The 20,671-nt window shown below is 44.5% G+C and overlaps 1 long non-coding RNA gene across 1 annotated transcript; it reads right to left on the minus strand.

Moving 5' to 3' along the window:
- Positions 1 to 19,180: 19,180 nt before the first annotated feature.
- On the minus strand, positions 19,181 to 19,826 carry LOC138468511 (uncharacterized). The gene is made up of 2 exons (XR_011268291.1): positions 19,578 to 19,826; positions 19,181 to 19,490 (listed from the first exon to the last, which is right to left on the minus strand). It is a non-coding gene; the product is annotated as an uncharacterized lncRNA (long non-coding RNA).
- Between the last annotated feature and the right edge of the window lie 845 nt (positions 19,827 to 20,671).

Genomic DNA, 20,671 nt, shown 5'->3' on the forward strand with positions numbered 1-20,671 from the left:
GAATACATGGTGTTTGTGCCAGCTGTATAAACAAAACCACCCATGTACATAAATGTTTACAAACTAAAATCAATGGTGGTTAGCACAGCTATTTTTAACTTATGACTTATGGCTGGCACAGGAAGCAGCTGCAGGCTGAACGTAATTTTTGATGTTGCTATGACCATATAGGAAGTTAACTATTAACAATCTAGGCTGACACTCGCTAATTCTTGCACAGTATGCAGGAAATAGAATGATGTGCTTCTGTTGATAAGCAAAATGGCACTGGCCCCCAGGAAACAGCCAGGACACATGGATCAACCAAAATTAGATTTGTTACAAAATCCATACATGAGTTCACGAAATCTGTGTGTGTTGATAAGAAACAATGCATTGGCCGCCAGGAAACAGCCTGGACACAGGAAACAGCTAAAATTTGATTTGTTACAAAACCCATACATGAGTTCAGGAAATCTGTGTCTGTTGATGATAATAATGGCACTGGTCCCCAGGAAACAGCCTATACACCAGAAATAGCTCAAATTAGATTTGTTACAAACCCCAGACAAGAAAAGGTATGTGCTTTCACCCCTTTAAAAAGTCCCTTCTGACTCTAGCACGGGATATTGTCAACCAGAGTGTCAGAGCCCTGGATTTATTCACCGCTGCGGACACCGGATAATTGACCTGAGCCACTTGATTGGAACTCTGCGGGGTACCATGCTTCTCAGCTGGATTTGATTTTGGGCCTGTGGACACTAGGAGAACCCCTGCAAAGCCTTTTAATTTGAAGCTGGGCCTGCTGTTTATTTAGAATTGTAGTCCAACAACACCAAAAAGATGAATTTGGGGGGTATTTCAATACTTTAATTCATGTTTTTGTATTTGTCTAACCTTTCTGACTCACACCATGAGACAGGCCATTTCTGAGATGGTCTGTGCATTATTAACTTAACAGCTGTGTGCTTTTAATGACGTATTTGAAAATGCACAGTTTGCTTAGCATGCTATGAGGTTATGCATGCTGGCTAGGATAGTGCATAGATGTCGGTAGCACCAGATTATTTTTCTGTGTGTGTGTGCTGTTTATTAGATTTTGACTACAACACTTTGGAAGAAGTTGAACATGTGTAAAGGGTTTTGTAAGTATTTATTGCTTTTTGCACAGCTACACAATCATTCAGACACTCACACAATCAATCAGACACCCATACAGGTAATCAGTCACTCACACAATCAATCAGACACTCATACAATCAATAAGACACTCATACAATCAATCAGATACTCACACAATCATCATACATTCACACAATCAATCAGACACTCATACAATCAATCAGACAATCACTCAATCAAGCAGACACTTACACAGTCAATCAGACACTCACACAATCAATCAGACACTTCAATATTAAGTCTTGGACCCTGCCCGATGGCCGTTCCAAATATTAAATGAAACATTAAATAACCCTGATTGCACTTTTGGGGCACTTGTCTTTTAGTGATGCAGTGTATTTGCATGTGCACAATGCTGTGTTTTAGCTTCACAGCACTGATAAAGTTGATGAAATATTCTTAGCGTGCAATGTGATGCTAGTATTTGAGTATCTGAGTTTACGCCAAAGATCACACATGTAGCACAAACGGTATACCCGTGATTTATTGAGACAAAGTACTAGAGTGGATGGCATTTTTAAGGGTGGGGAGTGCCAGGGTGCTACATCTTACTTGATAGGTTTGGGATGTGTAAAAGCTGGCTTATGTGCCAGTGCATTTATTTTATTTGTATTTATTTTATTTGTATTGCACACCTTGCCCTGGGGCATCTGGGCGCATAATTTGAAGAAGTAGTGGTTACATACAATGAAAACAGCTTTCCCATAGGGAAAGAGCAAATATTAACAATGACAATGCAGTTCTTAAAGGAAACACATGATACAGACAAGTACATCTTTACAGCCATTACTATAAATATTACTGGAAGTTTTTGAGTATACTGCAACGTATACTAAAAAACAGAAGATATATATACAATACAATTGAAAGGAGGGCTAAGAATCCGATGTTAACACATTAACACAAATGCCAGGGTAGTTAGGTGGATGAGGCAGATGCGTCAAGCTCATAGAGCCAAAATGTACTTTTGTTCTTAAAGGAGTGGAACGAGTGTAGTAGGCATGGTGTTCCATAGTTTTGCCGCAAGGACTGGGAAACTAGATCCCCCGGCTGTCTGAAGCTTGTAGCTGGGTATAGTCAGTGTGTGTACATGGGCTGACCTCAAGGGTCTGATTGCTGTGTGCCGTGTGAAGCGATTGGTCAGGTCTCCTGGCTTGTCTTAAACCTCATACCAACTTCATCTTATTGGGTGACCTTAACTACTGGCTTGGCCACCAAGATGATCCCAAGGGAGCAGACCTGGAAGCTTCCTTGGGATCCCTCGGTTTTGCACAATTTATTCGTCATCCCTCACATCAATTGGGACCCACCTTGGACCGGCTTGCAGCAGCCAATGTACCTATAAGTGACCTAACCACTTCGCCTTGCCCATGGTCAGACCATTATTTCGTCAACTTTGTAATTCATTCGATCTTTCCAGTCAAACCTAAAAGCAAAATCACTCCTCCCACCATGGAACGCAATTCCAAATGGCTCACTCTGGAACAGATTTCCCCTCTGGTTAGACACCTGACAAATGAATATACTCCCAGAATTAGCTCAGGAACTCTCCGATATACTCACGGAAACCTTTGATGACATCATGAATCACCTAGCTCCGGAGAAAGCAAGAAAACATAAGCTAGCCACTCCTAATAAATCTTGGTTTACCCTCACGCTGCACATTCTGAAAGTGGCTATGCGTAAACAGTATTTTAAATGGAAAATCAATAACTCAGCTGACATGCTCCTGGCCTACAAAGAGGCAGCCAGATTGTACAAAGTGGCTATCCTAGATGCAAAGAATAATTTGTTTAATAATAGGATCAGTGAAGCACAGTCAGAGGCTAAGGAACTGTTCAAAATTCTCAAGGAGCAAGAATTGACACCTGTTCTTGAGGTTCAGGAAGTCGTAAAAGAGAAAAAATGGTGCCAGGCTATCCAAGACGCTATGTCCACTAAACTACAGGGAATCAAAGGTGATATTAGCCTATAAAAGGCGAATGGCCTCAAGGAAGGTAACACTTCCGAATGTCAGGAGCACATTAGATGCCCCACAATCCCGGAATTCTCTTTCTTTGCAATCACGCTGGAAGAACTGACGGAGGTGGTCCAACACCTGAAAACAACTAGCTGCAGGGGAGATCCTTTCTCTGCCATTATAATTAAAACATGTCCCCCTTTACTGTTAGAGGCTATTCTTCAATTTGTTAATGCCTCCTTCAAAGAGAGTGCTGTACCGGACGGAAACAAACGTTCATGGGTCACACCCTTGCTAAAAAAACAGGCCTCTCCAAAGAGGACCCCTTGAATCATAGGCCCATCACGAAATTCGGCCTTCCTGATGAAGATCCTGGACCGAGTTGCCTACAAACAAATAGCCAAACATATAGAAATCCACCCTATTCTAAACTGTCAGCAATCAGGTTTCAGAGCAGGGCATAGCACTGAAACAGCCCTTCTGGAATTAAAATTTAGGCTCCTCTCTAACATAGATAAGGTAGAAATCACCATGCTCATGATGCTGGACCTCTAAACTGCAATCGACCTGGTTGACCACACATTGTTGGTCACCAGGCTTGAACAAGTGGCAGCATTCTCCATCAAAGCCTCGCAGTGGGTAGCTTCCTTTCTCAAAAATAGGGTCAGTTGGGTCTGCTCAGACCTAGCAGAAGCAGACACAATCCCGATCGAGTATGGAGTCCCACAGGGAGCAAGCCTCTCACCCTGTTTTATAACATCTTTACTGTCCCCTTCTTCTCAATGTTGGTGCACGAAAATATCTGGTTCACCAACTTCGCAGACGATACACTATGTATCATCGCCTTGACGGGAGACCATACCAGAGACGAAGAGCGTGTAAACAAAGTTTACACCTGCATTGAGAACTGGATGGTAAAAAATGGACTGGTGCTAAACAGAACAAAAACAGAGCTCATGATCGTGGGATCCCCCAACCAGATCTCTAAGCTTGACCCCAGGTATAGCAAACTCCAGCTTGGTGAAGTTAACATAAGAAAGTCAAGTTGTTAGGGGTGATCCTCGATCAACACCTCTCCATGAAAGCCCATGTGGGAAGTGTTGTATCAGGAGAAGCTTACTACTTAAAACTATTTATTCACCTCAGACCCATGATCTCCCAGGCTAATCCTGAAACATTTGCGAGAGCCATAGTAGGCACTAAAATGGATTAGTGTTGCAGCCTGCTGACCGGTATCAGCAAAAAGGAAATTAACAGGCTGCAAGTTATTCAAAATGGTGCATTGAGGGTGGTCATGGGTCTCTCCAGACGGGACCATGTCACACCTGCTAGAAGAGCCCTGCAATGGCTACATGTAGAGGTCAGAATTCAGTATCGACTCATTCTATTAACTTATAAGAGCCTCCTGGGCACCATGCCCTGTTACCTTAACAAACTGATTCTGCCCGAGAGCTTCTTACGTGTCCTCAGGTCACAGGAGACTAAAATGCTCATAATTCCGAAAAGCAAGTCCAGGAAAGTGGAAAAAGGAGCTTTTGCTATAGCATCTCCAACTGCCTGGAATAGCCTTTCCCTGGACCTAAGGTTGGAATCGACCTTTGAGGCATTTAAAAGAAAGCTAAAAACATGGCTTTCTTCGAATAAAGCTCAGCCAAGTTGTTCTGATTGACAACCTCAGCTTCTGACTCCTATTTGTTTTTTGTTGTCTAGTCTTGTCCACGCCATCATTGTTGCGCAATACAAATGTATTAAAGTAAAGTAATGTAAAGGTATGAGGGTGCCAAATTGTTATGGGCCTTCTGAGTTAGAGCAAGGGTTTTGAGCGATATACGATGGGCAACAGAGAGCCAATGTAGATTGCGTCTCGTGTCAGAGATGTGTAATCTCGGGAAGTTAAGGGCCGCCCTGATGAAATTATTCTGAGTAACTTGTAATTTATCAATGTTTCTTTGGCTTCCCTAAATATAGGGCGTTACAGTAATCCATTTTTGACATGATGGGAGTTCTAGTGATGATAATGCAATTGTTTTTTCATCATTAAGGTAGAGCCCATGATGTGCCATCCAAGCCTGGATGACTGTGTAGACTTCATTGAGTGCTTTAGAGTTAATTACATAGTCGCCTGTGATGGAGATGAGTATCTGGGTGTCATCAGCATAGTTAGTGTAGGAGACACCCAGATAGTCAAGTATGTCAAAGAGCATCTTAGTAAACACATTGTACAGTGTGGGAGATACACAAGATCCTTGTGGGACTCCACACGGGACAGGTGCTGGTTCAGCAGAGGCAGATGGTAAAAAAACCCTCATGGTTCTGTTAACCAAGAAGGAGCTGATCCAAGATGTGGCAGCATCTGAGAAATGGGCAGCTATTTTGAGGTGGTGACATAGAATTTGATGATCTACCAAATCAAAAGCTGCTGAAAGATCAAGAAGAAGTAGGCGTTTCAACAAGCCCTTGTCTTTTAGAGCCTCAGTTGGTGTTTTTAAGTCAATCAAGGCGATCTCTGTCCCATGTCTGGGTCGGAAACCTGATTGCCTAAGGCCCAGTAATTTATTTATTTTGAGGTAGTTCGATGTTTTAGATTGTGGCAGATTCGATGTGTACTTCCAAGTAGGCGCTACATTTTATTTTATTCTGCATGCAGAGTGGCACAAAACAAAATGTGTCTTTTCTCTGTCTGCAAGGGAAGGTCAGAGTGTTGACCCAAATCTTTACATGTGAAAACTGCAGTGTCTGCTTTAAAACAAAAGTGTGAGGTAGAAGAGTGCCAGGAATTTTAAAATATGGTTCTAAATTCTCAGTCGTTTATGCTATCTCGACAATGCGTGCAATGTGACGTTAGTATCTGAGTGTGTGCCAGAGATCACATTTGTTACGGAAGTGGTATAGCAGAAATTTATTTTGTACAAACTGCTAGTATGACAGATTTATTTTAAGGGGACATTTGTTGAGGTGTGACACCAAGCTTGAGATGTTTGGGGTTGTGCCATGTATTGATGGAGGACTGTTGTTATGTATAAAATGTCTTATTCTAATTTCATGTTCTTTCTATTTAGAACAGCCATGTCTTCCAACAAATGGATGGCACAGACAGAAGTGTCTCTGGATGTGTATTGTGGCAACCATCAACCGTCAGCCATTGGATTCATGGATCTAGGGTTATGGATGGGGATAGTGGTCCCTCGCAACCAACAAACGCCAACGCCATGGAACTAGAGCTGCCCATGGATTAGGGCTAGATGACCCTCGCAATCATTGAGAATGGATGTGGGTAACAAGGTTTTGTGGATTGCCCCATTGGAGGGGGCTGTTTTTTAGGGGTCTTCAAGCCACAAATGCCTGGGGTGGCCAACAGAAATGGAGTATGGCTTTTGGGGTACATCATGGGGCTTCAGGAACCAGTGTCATGGTAATGTCTTCAGAAGGGAGCAGGGTCATGTACTTCATCGATATCTGCAAGCACAAAATATAGCGGTGGTGATGGCACTTTCTCAATGCGAGGGCGTATACAGCGAAGGAGCTGCAGTTACCAAAGCTATAGGGGCCCTCTGGATGTGAATTGTGTCAACCAACCACCGGCAGCCGTTGGATTTATGGTGAATGATTCATCTAACATAACACGTCCCATCTGTTTCTGGGGCGAGAAAGATCCAAAGGATGATGGGAGTCTGCCCCCAGTTTCCAAATGGCTCTTGAGGGATTTTAAGGCTGTCTCACAACCGACTGCATGGAAAAACATGACAAGCGGCAGTGGTTTTGGATGCCATTGCTATTTGCAATCCCAAGAGTCTGTAACTGCGGTTATTCTTTTGCCATTATCAGAGGACATACAGCTGGTGCAGTGCCACAGCCATCAAGGTACCAATCATGTGGTGTTGTAGGTAGTGAATTTGACCTCAACAACCACCACTACAGTATATGCTGGTGGCGGCTACATTTTTTATGTGTGTAGTATTTATTGCGGTGCCGTTGGGTGGGGCAGCCATATGTTGGATGACTCGTTATAACATCCAAATGTATGTTGTGTATCATATACAGTGGTTGTGTGTTTTATATAGTCTATAATGTCCTATTGTTGAAGAAAACATGCAAAAACTGTCACATGTTTTTATTTGGTGCTTCAAGGTACGCTAGAAAAGACAAGACCATGCATTTCATTTGTAGGTTTTCTTGTGAGGCTTAAGTGCCAAACATCCATGCCCAGATATAGCTGTATATGTTTTGCCAACCCCTAGAAGGTTGAAAGGGTAACCACCGGCTGTGATTTAACCTCACCTGTGGAGCTTGCATGTACATGGTTCTGTACATGGTTTGTAAGTGCTCAAGTATTTGTTGTTATGGATACCAGGCTACAACATCTGTTTGCGTGTGTGCTGACAGGGCCTTCCAGCTGTGGAAAACATCTAGACAATGCCCACACTGCAATGAAACATACTTCCAATAATATTGTGTGATTCTACAGCTGCTGGCAACCTCTTTATAACACCATGCAACAACAGTTTAAACACCTTTGGTTTGTAGAGGTTATGCCCGACAGTCTCAGTGATGATCGTTTACTTCCGCCGAGCATGGTGCATATGATCATCGTGGACGATTTGATGACCGGGGGGGGGCCAGAACGTGAGCTAGAAAAAGCCTTTACTCAATACTCCCACCACCGCAATATAAGCATTTGTTACATCATGCAGAACTTGTTCAACAGTGGCAAGAGCAACAGACCTGTAATGCTAAATGCTAGTTATATAGTTTTATTTAAGAACCCATGGGATAAATAACAACTAGCTGTGATAGCCTGCCAGATGTATCCATCCAGAAAAATGTGTTTTATTATGGAGGCTTTTGAAGATGTGACCCGTAAGCCCTACGGATATCTCCTGGTTGATTATAGATTGTGCAGTGATATAGTCCCACCGGGGTTTCTCACTGTGTATATTCCTAAAAAGTGATCTAAAAAAACCTTAATCGCATTACAGCATCAGTCACCGGTCCTGCTTTCACCATGTCGGCATGTATCCAGAGAATTATCGAGCTGCTCAAAATGCTTGTATATGCCACCCCTCAACAGCACATGGCCATTCTAGCCACGTCCTCTGACGATCTGGTGGCCGCCATTTCGGAGATTGCTCAGAACACTTTAAAGCAACACGTGCCCCTAACACACCATCCAATAAGTGTGTTAAAAAAGAAAAAGAAGGTAATCAAGAAACTGGTCAATCATAGGGTCTTTGATTGGCATAGCATCACTGCTAATCACCAGCTTGCTTGGGGGTCAGTGATGGAGCACACACATAAAATGTACTTGGTTGACAACTAGCTGTTATAAAGTCTGAAGACACCCAAGCTATTGCCATATTGATATATTTTGTGTCAGAAATGAAGGATGTTTTAAGAACTGATTTAATGGCTCATGATAAAGTGGCCTTACATATGGATATTCTGCATAAATACGTAAACTACACCTGACACAGTGATACAAAGAGAAACAAACTAACTGTATACATGCCACCCAAGGAATCTAGCGGTGTGAAGGCTCCACAAGGGCCAGATCTGGTTGCAAAACTAAAGTGGGGATGGCTGGCATTTTTTGAATTAATTCTAACCTCTCTGCAACCCTCCAGTCCATCGTTCTTTGCCTGCTAAACCATAAAAAAGGGGAAAGACCATATGCAAATCAGGTTTGCTCCCACTCCAAAAGGCGCAGACCAGCCCGACCTGCTCGGTCACATCCCTCCTGCACGAAACCACAAGAATCCCCAAACATGTTTCGGCAAGTTGGGCCTCATCAGTGAGGAGTAGCTTGGGTCTCTAGGCCGAGCAGGCACGGGACCCATGTCTGGGCATACCCTTCCCACTCAGGGCGATTTACGCAAAGCAAAAGAGGTGATGGCTGGAAGGTTTGGAATTAATGCTCACCTCTGGCATTGTTCTGGGCAACCCTCCAGACCGTTGTTCTTTGCCTGCTAAGCCATTGCAAAAGGGGAAAGACCATATGCAAATCAGGCTTGGCCCCTCCCCAAAAGGGGCTGTCCAGCCCGAACTGCTTGGTCACATCCCTTCTGCATGAAACCACAAGTATCCCCAAACATGTTTTGGTCTTGTTGGGCCTCATCAGTGAGGAGTAGCAGATCCAGTTGCGGCTGACGTGTTGAAGACCCTTAGCCAATGCTATAAACCTAACGTGGAGTAATTGCTATATAAGAAGGAACTTAAAAACGATCTGGCCGGCTGGACTGATATGGGTGAGTTTATTTACAGAGGCAGCATTTTAAGGGGGTCAAACCTGCACAATCTAGTGTGGTGTGTAACGAACCAACATCCCACATCTATAATAAATGCCCCCATCTTCTGGAACGAGTTTGTGCAGGCCGTCGCTGATTTAAATATCCCGACTTCCGTTGTGGGTAATGTCACCCAACAACACCTTCTGGAGATGCTAAAATCCCCTGTTACTCCTTGTCAATAACACAGCGCTCTAGATAGCCCTTGAGCTGAACCCATTCACCCAGTCCTGTTGAGCAGTGGACTACCAGCTGGTTTAATTCATCTTTACCCACCCTCTTACAAATATATAACGCCCCCATCAGCCGTAACTCTGAAGCGTCAAGTCCGCATTGAAGAAGCGTGCACCCTATATGGTTATCCGAGTAATGCACGCCCCATCATTGTCTAAATGCATACATTTCTTCTTTACTGTATTGTCATGTTTGTGGCATAACTTTCATTTTTCTGTATTTACTATGTCTTTTTTATTTCTTATTAACAAAAGTTTTCAACTCACAAAATCGACTGGTTCTTTATTACGTTGCATTATTTATTATGTATAATGACACACAACACTTGGTGAATTTAAAAAATGGTTATTTTATTGATACATGTATCATTGGACAGACGAGCCACATTTACATTTTTGACACACTGAAAATATTTTAACATCTATACAGATTATGTAAAGTCTTGTTAACGAATCTGGTTACCATTTGATCGTTTTGATTGCGACTTCACGAATACATTTTCAAAACAGCCGACAGCAATCTCCATTCAGACATTTGACTGATAAAGAATATGCAGTGCTGGCCACAGGTCACAGCTTTACATTCTTGAACCAGAACAGCGTAAATACTTTACAAAGCTTTTCACATAGTCCATTAAAACTCCAGCATATATGGGGTGTTCCGGAAGTGCGCCAAACTATCAAACAACATTACCACATCCCCCTCCAACCATAAAGCTATCCAATGTGTTCCACCACGGCTCTGTGGATTGGTGTTTACCACCAGGCTAAACAGCCGATTCCTGGGTAGGCGCTTCTGACATTTGTCACTGGCATACCTACCTTGAAATGTTTTCTGAGTATGTCTATGCTTATGCAAAAATCCTTTTATCTGTTGAGTATCCATTAAATATCAAAACATAGGTTTCTGTGTGTGTTGATCTCGAGAACGCTATTGAAAATGCTCGACACTAACAGTGAGTGTGTGGCGCTTAGGTTTCTTTCAAACTTTATTTCTGCACATAGGTTTCCACTCCTCATGAGGTTTAAATGACCCGCTGATGCATTGTTGTGTCTTACATCGAAGACCAGTAGGGTATAGCCGAGAGCATACTAGTTGCAGGTTATTGAGACCAGTGCATCACGCATGTGCCTCCCTGTGACAGCTGCTAGGCCCATGTATTCCCTGATTATGTTCACAACTTCAAAGTTAGGAACATATGCTTTGGCAGGGATCATGACACGTCCTTATTCAGGACTGCATAGTTCATGTTACAGTGTTTGAAGTCAAAGGGATTTCGATCGTATGCGCTGGTCATCAATACAGTTTCAACAATACCCATGATGATTATTTTTGGAAGCTGGCCCAGGAACAGGTTGTCTTTACTGGCCCCAGCTACCGGTAGGAATGCTGAAGACTTTAAGGGCGCCTTGCTCCACAGTATACTTCAACCACTCAACTCCTCTTCCTTGGTGACTTCAACATCCACCTGGATGCCTCCTGTCCCCCCTCTGGACTCTTTCGTGACCTCTGCGACTCTCTCTCACTCTCTATTCTCCCGTCTGGGCCTACCCATTCTGCAGGGCACACTCTTGATGCTCTGATCTCTTCTGACCTTCCCCTCTCCGTCCCTCTCTCCACTTCTCTCTCCTGGAGTGATCACTTTCTCCTATCCTCCCACCTCACCCTCCCTACCCCACAGGCAAAGCCACCCTCATCACTGCCAACCACCTTCTCGGTCATCCGCCTCATGAAGCGCGTGTCAATTGAGGCTTTCGCTGCCACCTTCTTGCCCTCCCTCCCCCTTCGGATGACTCCCACCCTGACACAGCCCTCTCCACACTCAACTCGGCTATATCTGATAGTCTTGATATCCTTGCCCCTGTCATTAGAATCCGCCTGAAGCCCAAAGCCAAATGCAATTCCTGGTATGACTCGGATCTCATCACCCCAAAACGCAAGGGCAGGGTGGCAGAGAGAAATGGCGTGCTTCATGTACATCCTCTAACAAACTGGCCTGCCGCCTGCTCCAAAGGCAATACCGTCTCTCCGTTCTCACCAAGAAGAGAGCCCTTATCCAAGCCCACATCTCTGCTGCATCTAACAACTCGGCCGAACTCTTTAAAATCTGCAAGGAGCTTGCCAACCCTGCTGCAGTCTCTACCTCTCCTGTCCCCTCCCAGGCCCTCTGCACTGCACTGGCCTCTCACTTCGTCTCTAAAACTCAGGACATCCTGTCCACACTCTCCTCCTATCACCTCCCTCCATCTCTTCCTGGCTCTCCCTCTGGCCCTTCTGCAGCCACCCCTCCTCCCTCCTTCTCTGCCTTTCCCCTTTTTTCTGCTGATGAGGTTTCCAGACAAGTCCGATCTATGAAAGTCTCGTCTAAACAGGTTTACCCCTGCTCCTCCAAAACTATCAAGGACCACATCGACTCCCTGGCTCCTGCCCTGGCTGACTTTTGCAACCACTCCTTCGCCTCTGGAGTCTTCCCATCCCCCCTTAAGCACTCCCTTGTGCATCCTCTTCTTAAGAAACCTTCTTCCGACCCCGCCTGCCCAGCTAACTATCGCCCAATCTCCATCACTCCCTTCCTGGGCAAGCTCCTGGAGAAACTGGCCATCTCCCAGCTCAACCTCCATGCTGAATCTGTTGGTAGTCTTCATGACCATCAATCTGGCTTCAGAGCTGCCAGAAGCACGGAAACTGCTCTCCTGAACATCCGTGAGGACCTGCTCTCGAACCTCGACTCCAACACTCTGTGTGTTCTCATTCTGCTCGACCTCTCTTCTGCCTTTGACACTGTCAACCATGCCATCCTGCTCAACCGTCTCCGTGATAACCTGGGTATCACTGGTCAGGCCCTGGCATGGCTGACCTCTTTCCTTTCGAATCGACACTCCCAGGTCCAACTGGGGCCCTTCCTCTCTGACATCTTCTTCTCTACCTGTGGTGTCCCCCAGGGATCTAATCTCTCTCCCTGGCTCTTCAACCAGTATCTGGCACTCCTTGCCCACCCCATCGCCACTCTCTGCCCCAACTTTCAGTGCTATGCGGACGATACCCAGCTCATTTTCAGGCTACCCTCGTCCTCCTCCTCTCCTTCACTCATCTCCGACTGTCTGTCTGCTATCCAGGAATGGTGTGCCGCCAATGACCTCTGCCTTAATGCCAGTAAGACTGAGATTCTACTCATCGGCACACCCACTTCCTCCTTCCCTGCAGCGCTCTGGCCAGCCTCTCTTGGCCTGCCTCCTGCTCCTACTTGCAAGGCAAAAAACCTCGGGGTCATCTTCGACTCCACACTCTCCTTCTCTCCTCATATAACTGACGTCTCTAAGAAGTCTCACTACCAGCTGCACCTCCTCAGAGGTATTCTTCCCTTCCTCTCCTTCCCCAAGAAGCTCACGGTCTCCAGTCTGGTTCTCTCGAAGCTGGACTACTGTAACAGCCTCTATCTTAATCTGCCTGCCTCTACTCTCCGCCCTCTGCAACTCATCCAGAACAGGACTGCGAGACTTGTCCTTGGCCTCAAGCCCAGGGACCGTATCTCTCCAGGACTGAAATCTCTACATTGGCTCCCTGTGGCTGCGAGGATTAAGTTCAAAACCCTCTGCATTGTCCACAAGGCCTTCTGGGGCCTGGGGCCTAAATACCTTCAACTCTCTCTTCCTAAATATCTTCCTTCCCGAGCCCTTCGCTCATCTGTCTCCAACTCCCTCAGGGTCAGCCGCTTCTCAAAGCAACGAGCTGGGGGTAGATCTCTCTCTGCGGCAGGGGCCTCCCTCTGGAACAGCCTTCCTGCCTCCCTGAAACTTGAGGAGAACCATCTTCGGTTCCGGAAGCACCTCAAAACCTTCCTCTTTGCTTCTGCTTTCTCTCTCCCTCTCCCCTGCTAATTCTTCATTGATACTGCACTGAACCTGCACCTGGGCCACTTTCACCGACCTCGGTCCTTGGCCCAGCCACTCTCCACTTGCACTGCCTCCCTGGCAACCCCTGCACTGCGGGACTGTCTCTGCATCCCTTACATCCCCCCCCCTCTCCCAGCACTTGTCTGCACTTACCTTGCACTTGCCACGAGCTGGCCCTATTTATTATTATTATTTTTTTTATTCTACTTACCCGGTTCAGCACTTCCCTCTCTCCCCTTCCTCTTGCACTTTTTCCCTTCCCCCTACCCCTGCACTTGCGCGATCTAAATGACACCTGGCCTAGTAGGATCGTTGTCTGTCTTTCCCCCCTGTTCCCCCCTCCCTGCCTCGTCGCGCCTTGAAACACTTGTGTATAGGCGCGTTACAAATGCCATATCATATCATATCATGTTAGATATCTGCAGCGCCACTGCATGCGCCAGTCTAATGGTTGGTGAGACGCTTACACTTTTGACGAACAAACTACCCAATGTGATGACTAGGTTGTATTGTTCCACTCATAAGACAGAAAGCGTGTTTCTGGATATTATCACTTTAACATCAATGCCGTTGATCAATAGTTTATCCTGGAAGAAAAGGTCAGAGTGCAGACGGCCTAGTAAATCAAATACTCTACTGGTTTTCCTGTGAATAGATCTCTTCACAAACCCCTTGTTAGAGCCATCCAGAGCTGTGTTTTCGAAATATCCTGCATTGTCGTGATAAAAGAGGCCTGCCGAGAGCTGCTTATCCAGGACATTGTGGCCATAATTTAATAGGCTCTCTATATAGGCCTGGTAGGCATACATATTATCACTCTGCATTCCCATCCGAACACCCATTGTCACGTCCACCTGTTTGGACATGTTTGCTATCGGGAAGGAGATTGTGCCCTCTAGTGCTGTACCCGCAATGTCAGTCCCATCCGCCTTTGTTATTTTACAGGTTAGATGCAGCAGTGTGTCATTCCAATCCAGATACATGTCGGTCAACTCAGATACAAAGAACTCCATGGAGGCTAGCAGCGATTGAGCCACCAGAGGCGAGACCTCCATGTAGAAACTGTTATCGATGCTTGTTTGGGTTGGGGGTACAGTGAAGAGATCGAGCTCTGATTTCACACATTCCACAGAGACTTGGTGTAAGAAGGTCATTGTTCTTTAAAAGATATTACCTCCCTTGCATCTTCTAGTGATACACACTTCTTCTTCTTACTGGCTTTTGATCTGCTTTTCTTGGTTGGTTTTGAGGGCTGTGCAGCATGGACACTGACATCTTCCTCTTAAAGCTCCTGTGTGGTTTATAAATGAATCCTGATCCATCCTGGCCCTTATTTTTCTGTTTCGTGAGATGCTCAGCAACTGCTGTTGTCACACTTCCCATGATGCTTTGTGCAATATTGGTGGCTGCTGTTTTCACATGCAGTTTAGCCAATTCCAAGCTGAGACGTAGGAAAGGCATTGCACATATGAAAAGACTTCTAAAGAAACCGCTCAGCCCGCACCATACATTATGGGGGTTCTGCTAAAATACGGCTGGTTGCTGCAATCGGCCTGGCTCATGTAATATTCCATATAGGCCCCAGGGTCTCCATAGTTCTTCACCACAGCCATTCTAACATTGTTTTTTAGTCATTCAGCCGGAGCGGTCTGAAGTGCAACAGCAGCCAGATTTGTATATATTTAAATGATTCAAACTTCCCCTGGTCATCTCTTATCTGTATTTTGATGGTGTTGAAATGGTTTTTACACACAGGACATCATTGGGCTTGTTGTATTGAATGTTCACAATATTGCTGGTGTTCCCTTTAATCTCCACAGTTCTAAGCAGCAAGGCGTATCTATCCCCCACCCTTTGATACTTCACGATATTGCTGTAAAGCAGTAAGCTATAAAACCCCCTGTTAATGCCAGCACAGGTATTGGCCCACAGATCTTTACTTCCAATGTGCTGCACGCTTCCTAATATGTTGCACAGTCTTCCTGCTGTTGAAAACCTAACCGATGTGTCCGGTCCGTGTAAAAAATCTTTCTGCTGCTGCGGGTCTAGGTGTAGCGTTGTATCACTGTACTCGGGTATGATTGATACGGCTTTGTTGATGACTCTGACAAGTTCCTGTATTTTTGGGTAATGCCCCTTGGGGAACCTGCCCGGCCAGAGATTCAGAGGCTATGTTCATTTTATGATAAATGTGGCTTCCACTGGGGCTAAAGTGTCCCATGATCAGACGTACTAAACTTCAGTGAGTGCCACTATCCATTACTCTTGCAAATGTACGGGTTTAGTCAGCTTCACAGTAAAGTTGGATGTTTTGTTCCCTGGGAATGTTTCGGCTGAAGCGTTGCTAGGGTGCATAATATAGAAAGGTGCTGACTTCATGCCACCCTGTTACACACCCGTGGTCTCTAGGGATCCGGCAGGCACCCAACCTTTGAATTTGTGAGGCCACCCTAGCCATTTGACTACATACTGTTTCCTGGTCTGTGACCTTTACTTTTTCTGACTTTTTTGATTCTATAAACTTGCTGTTGGTCTTCACTGATTTTCTGTAGCTCCGCTTGTAAAAAAAACACCTTGAACACCCTCCCTGACCAATCAATTAGTGTGTATATATAGAGGCTCTACCTTTCAGTTACTCCATCTATGATAAAGATCTTGTCGCTGTAGTTCTGCTCCTAGCCCTTTGTAAAGACGGCCTTCTGTTTTGAGATCCGCACATGATCCCCCTTTTTAAGCCGCTTAAGTGTCGTCTTTTTAAAAAGTCGACACCTATTAACATTTTAAACATTTATTTTATTTAAAATGTATTTGCGTTAAAATACTAAAATAATCGGTCCTTCTATAGGCTCCGTAGTACATGTGATTACTGCAAAGATACATTGCACGCCACTACCTCGATAAGTAAACATGTCCCCAATCCATCAGGTGTTCAATTAAAATATCCTTTTCCCTGCCCACTTGGGAACTCTTTTCTCAATGATGTTTCTAACCGCCATCCGACACATGCGTCTAAACTGATTTATTTTCAAAAGGGGGTTATTTGCCGATTCTATAATCCATAATGTTTTAGACATGCATTGTTCAGTCCCTACGTCAATCCTCATCTGTGTCTGCAGCTACGTCAAGCACAGCAATTCTACTAAACGTTTAGGGCTCAACACGTAACATATTTTACGTAGCAAATGATCCGTGTAAGATATTTCCAAACATTCATGAGGATCCTGCTGTGGATCATCAATTTTATGTCCGTAGCACCACCTGTAAAAGTGTTGTTTTAAACACGCCCCAACTACTATGGCTGTAAACTCTTGTATGGCTTGAATATGAATGCGGGAGAGAGCAGGCATGTCGATATAGGTCTCCATTAGTGAGATACATTCCTTAAATACACTGTTATCCCCCCAGCTTCCAAATTGTTTTAAACAGCAGTCACAATGAATAATAACATTGGGCCTCATTACAAGTTTGGTGGTAGCCGTGTCCTTATTAAGGGCATGGCTACTGCCAAATTTGCTACCGGCCCCGGCAGGCATGCATGGGCCATTACCGGCCCATCACGAGTTGAATGGGCCAGTAATTGCCCATTCGTGAGTGCCGCTATTGCCGGATTCCCAATCCCAATTCTGCCCTATAGGGCAGAATGGGTTCGGGAGCATGGTTGCACCGGCACCATCAATAACTGTGCCGGTGCAATCACAAGTTCTGCTTGCGGGTGCCGGTCTGCATGCCTGGTCAGACCACATGTGCAGTCCGGCACCGGTAAGCAGAACTCATAATGTTGCGGAGAGGTAACAATGGCACCGGTAGCACTAGCGGTGCCTTTGTTGCCTTTCCGCAACACTTGTAATGAGGCCCACTGTCTTTAACGCTACCGGTCTCCATAAGCAAAACACATTCCTTACATAGGCGATTGTCAGGATTCACTGGGTTTTCAAGTTGGTTTGAGCAGCAAATACATTAACTATTGATAGTATCTGGTACAGCATAGCGCTCCTCACCCCCACACAAAGGACCCTGTTTTTCATCAAGTCCCTGGGGGCTAGATCAGTCTTTTGCATCATCACCACCTGCAAAACCCTAGATTAACAGTCCCTGTCTTTGAAGCATGCATTGGCTGTGGCTGGTTGCTCCAGAACCACATCATCATCATCCCAACATTTTTCGGGTTCATAGTCAGCCATTTAATCCTGGGCATCTTCCAACGCATCATACACACTAAAACAATCAGAAATAGACTATCGTCATAACCCCTGGGGCTTCCAGGGGGTGTTTTCCCCCTCGTCGTAACTGTAGCTGTTCATAATCATCATTTCCAGAGTAGCCCCTGGAAAGCTGAAAGACCACCTGTGTTTCTTGGGCCTACCACAAAGACTATGGGCCTCATTACGAGGCAGACACTCCCATAATGAAGGGTGCCAGTACAGGACCGGCACCCTTCATTACGGGACGACCTATTACGAGGTTCCCTTTGCAGGACCTGGTAAGGACGCCTGGTAAAACCAGGCGTCCTTAGCGTGTCCCCCAAGGGGACCAGGGAGATAATAACGGGCCCGTTATTAACAGGCTCATTATTAGCTCCCTCCCCATTCCCATTGAGCCCTATGGGGGCTCAAATGGGAATGGGAATGGGTTTTTCCAATGAGGAATTACCGGGTCCTCCAAGGTTGGAATAGCCTGGTAAGTCCTCATTGGAGGATCCCGGTACTGGAACCTGGTATGGAGGCAGCCATGCTCTCGTTAAGTGCATGGCTGCCTCCATACTCGTAATGAGGCCTTATATATCTGGTTGTAAACTCCTCCCCTTATGCCATCATAGCCTTAGGGCTGGCCCTTTATATGAAAATGGATATCAAGCATTCTTGAGTTTTTTTTTTAAATATATAAAATGTGTATACAAATACTTAGATTCAATAAAATTGTTATCAAATACTTTGGGGGGCTTATCAATTTGATCTAAAATGTATATCTGCTTCCTATCACTCTATGGCGGATCCCCTTGGTGACGTCAGCAACACAAGGGGGCTCCTTCTACTACTAAAATTATAGCAAAGCAGCAACATCAGAAAGGTGATTGTGTGCATGTCTGAAGATAGTTCTTTCCAAGCATAATGGCAGGGTCATGAGCAGTGCAGCTGTGCTCTGGAATTGTGCTGCATGTTGTTTATTCGTAGAGAGCTTTACCCTACAGCGATGGTAACTGGCTGTACCCAAAGTATCATATGCTAATCCAGGGCTCTCTTTCTCTTTCTCTCTCTCTCTCTCTCTCTCTCTCTCTCTCTCTCTCTCTCTCGCTCTCTCTCTCTCTCTCTCTCTCTCTCACTCTCTCACTCTCTCTCTCACTCTCTCTCTCTCGCAATATATATTACACAGCCACGGTAGTGGTTGTGTAGTTATGGTTAAGTTGCTGTTTCCATAGGAAGAGCACTTTTGGGCAGCTTATAACTCTGCTCCCTCTGGATGAATCCTCACCAAACTTTGCAAAAAAATTATATGGTGTAAATCCAACAGATTGTCCACAAGATTGTGGAACTCTCCCGTCCCCTGCACACCCTTTATACTGTAGAAACAGTCAATATTTCTATACAATGGTAATATTCAGTTTCTTTCAGAAAAAAGAAGAAATTAATGAGTGAAGCTAATTCATGACACTATTATAATAAAACAGAATGATGGGGACCATCGGTTTTAATTGAATTTTAAATTAATTGTTACAGATATGAATTTCAATTCATTCATCATCCAGTCTTTGTAAACATAATAACATAAATGTGTTCATTTTGAGGTTACATTCAATATTATAATACAAGGGCATACAAGGTACTCATCACACTTTCTATACAATAGGCTTTTCACATGATATATCCAAAGAAAGTAATGATGAATATTTTCTCGACGCGTTTCGGGGTGTCCCCTTCTTCAGGAATTGATAGCCCTCTTCATTGCCGTTAATCTTTGTTTCGTCTATAATGTATGATACAATGATCAGATTTTAGATTCTCACTGATAACTGTCATTTAACTCTTGGGAGAAATTTTTAATAATAATCACCTGGATGTTCAATGTGGAATATCCTAACTGGATTTATTATCAATAGCAATATCAGCCCAATAATGGTTATACAACCTGTAGATGTGATAAAAAGACAATAGGGAAAGCTCAATTAAAAACGGGATCTTAATTCATGAAGGAAAATCTAGTCATGTAATATCTAAGAAAAAATATTACCTTTCGGTATTTCTGTAAAAAGCTACTACATCCATGGAATGGGTCGCTGTGGTATGTAGAGAGTCCTCAGGTACGGAGGTAATGCAGTAATGGGCGATTCCTCCACTCGTGTCTGTAAAAACGCGTATATATACTATATAAGATATAAGAAAACAATTGGGTGGGATAATTCTGTAGAGAGTATTCTGTGAAGGCCTCTAGGCTCATGGTATGCAATTGGGGAGCTGTTTGCAAAGGATTCTCTTACCTCCTTCCTGAGAAGATGGCCGGTGCTGTAGCTCGAACCGTTCTACACGGTTTTCACTAAAGATGGCCACTATTTACATTATGACATCATCACGTCGAAGCGTGACGACGTCACTATGTTTAGAACGTCAACGTGTGACGGGAAAACAGACGTCATACGGGCATATTTTAGAAAACAATGTGTGATTAACCAATAGTATATAGGTGTATATCTATACTGGTGCAGGGAGTTTGAGTCAAATGAAATAAAGGTGAAAAGAGTCGGAAGATAAATGTGAGGAGTGTCTCATGTAACTTCTGGGAAATCTATTGTTTACCACGGACAAAAGTTAATCAAATATTGGACATCCGTGTGTTTACTATTTCAAGAGAAGCATGCTCACATTCTATGGTCTGTAACTTAATACATCCTATGTCAGTAAAAAATCATCCTAAGTGAACTGAACAAATTCAAAAATGTATTTAACAGCAATTGATATTGTATCCACACTGGGTTTCTGATTGGGTCAGGGGAAACAGTATTTAGTTACAAAAATGAGGCTAAACTGTAATCTTCGTTCATCCCATTGGGAGCTAGACTGTTTAGTCTCTCTATCCAGAAGATTTCCCTCTGGTTCATACGTCTGGCATGATTGCCACCTCTTGGGGCTCTGTTCACAATTTCCAAAATC

Source organism: Ambystoma mexicanum, chromosome 4q (genome assembly GCF_040938575.1).
Source record: "Ambystoma mexicanum isolate Mex_15411 chromosome 4q, UKY_AmexF1_1, whole genome shotgun sequence".
Classification (NCBI taxonomy): domain Eukaryota; kingdom Metazoa; phylum Chordata; class Amphibia; order Caudata; family Ambystomatidae; genus Ambystoma; species Ambystoma mexicanum.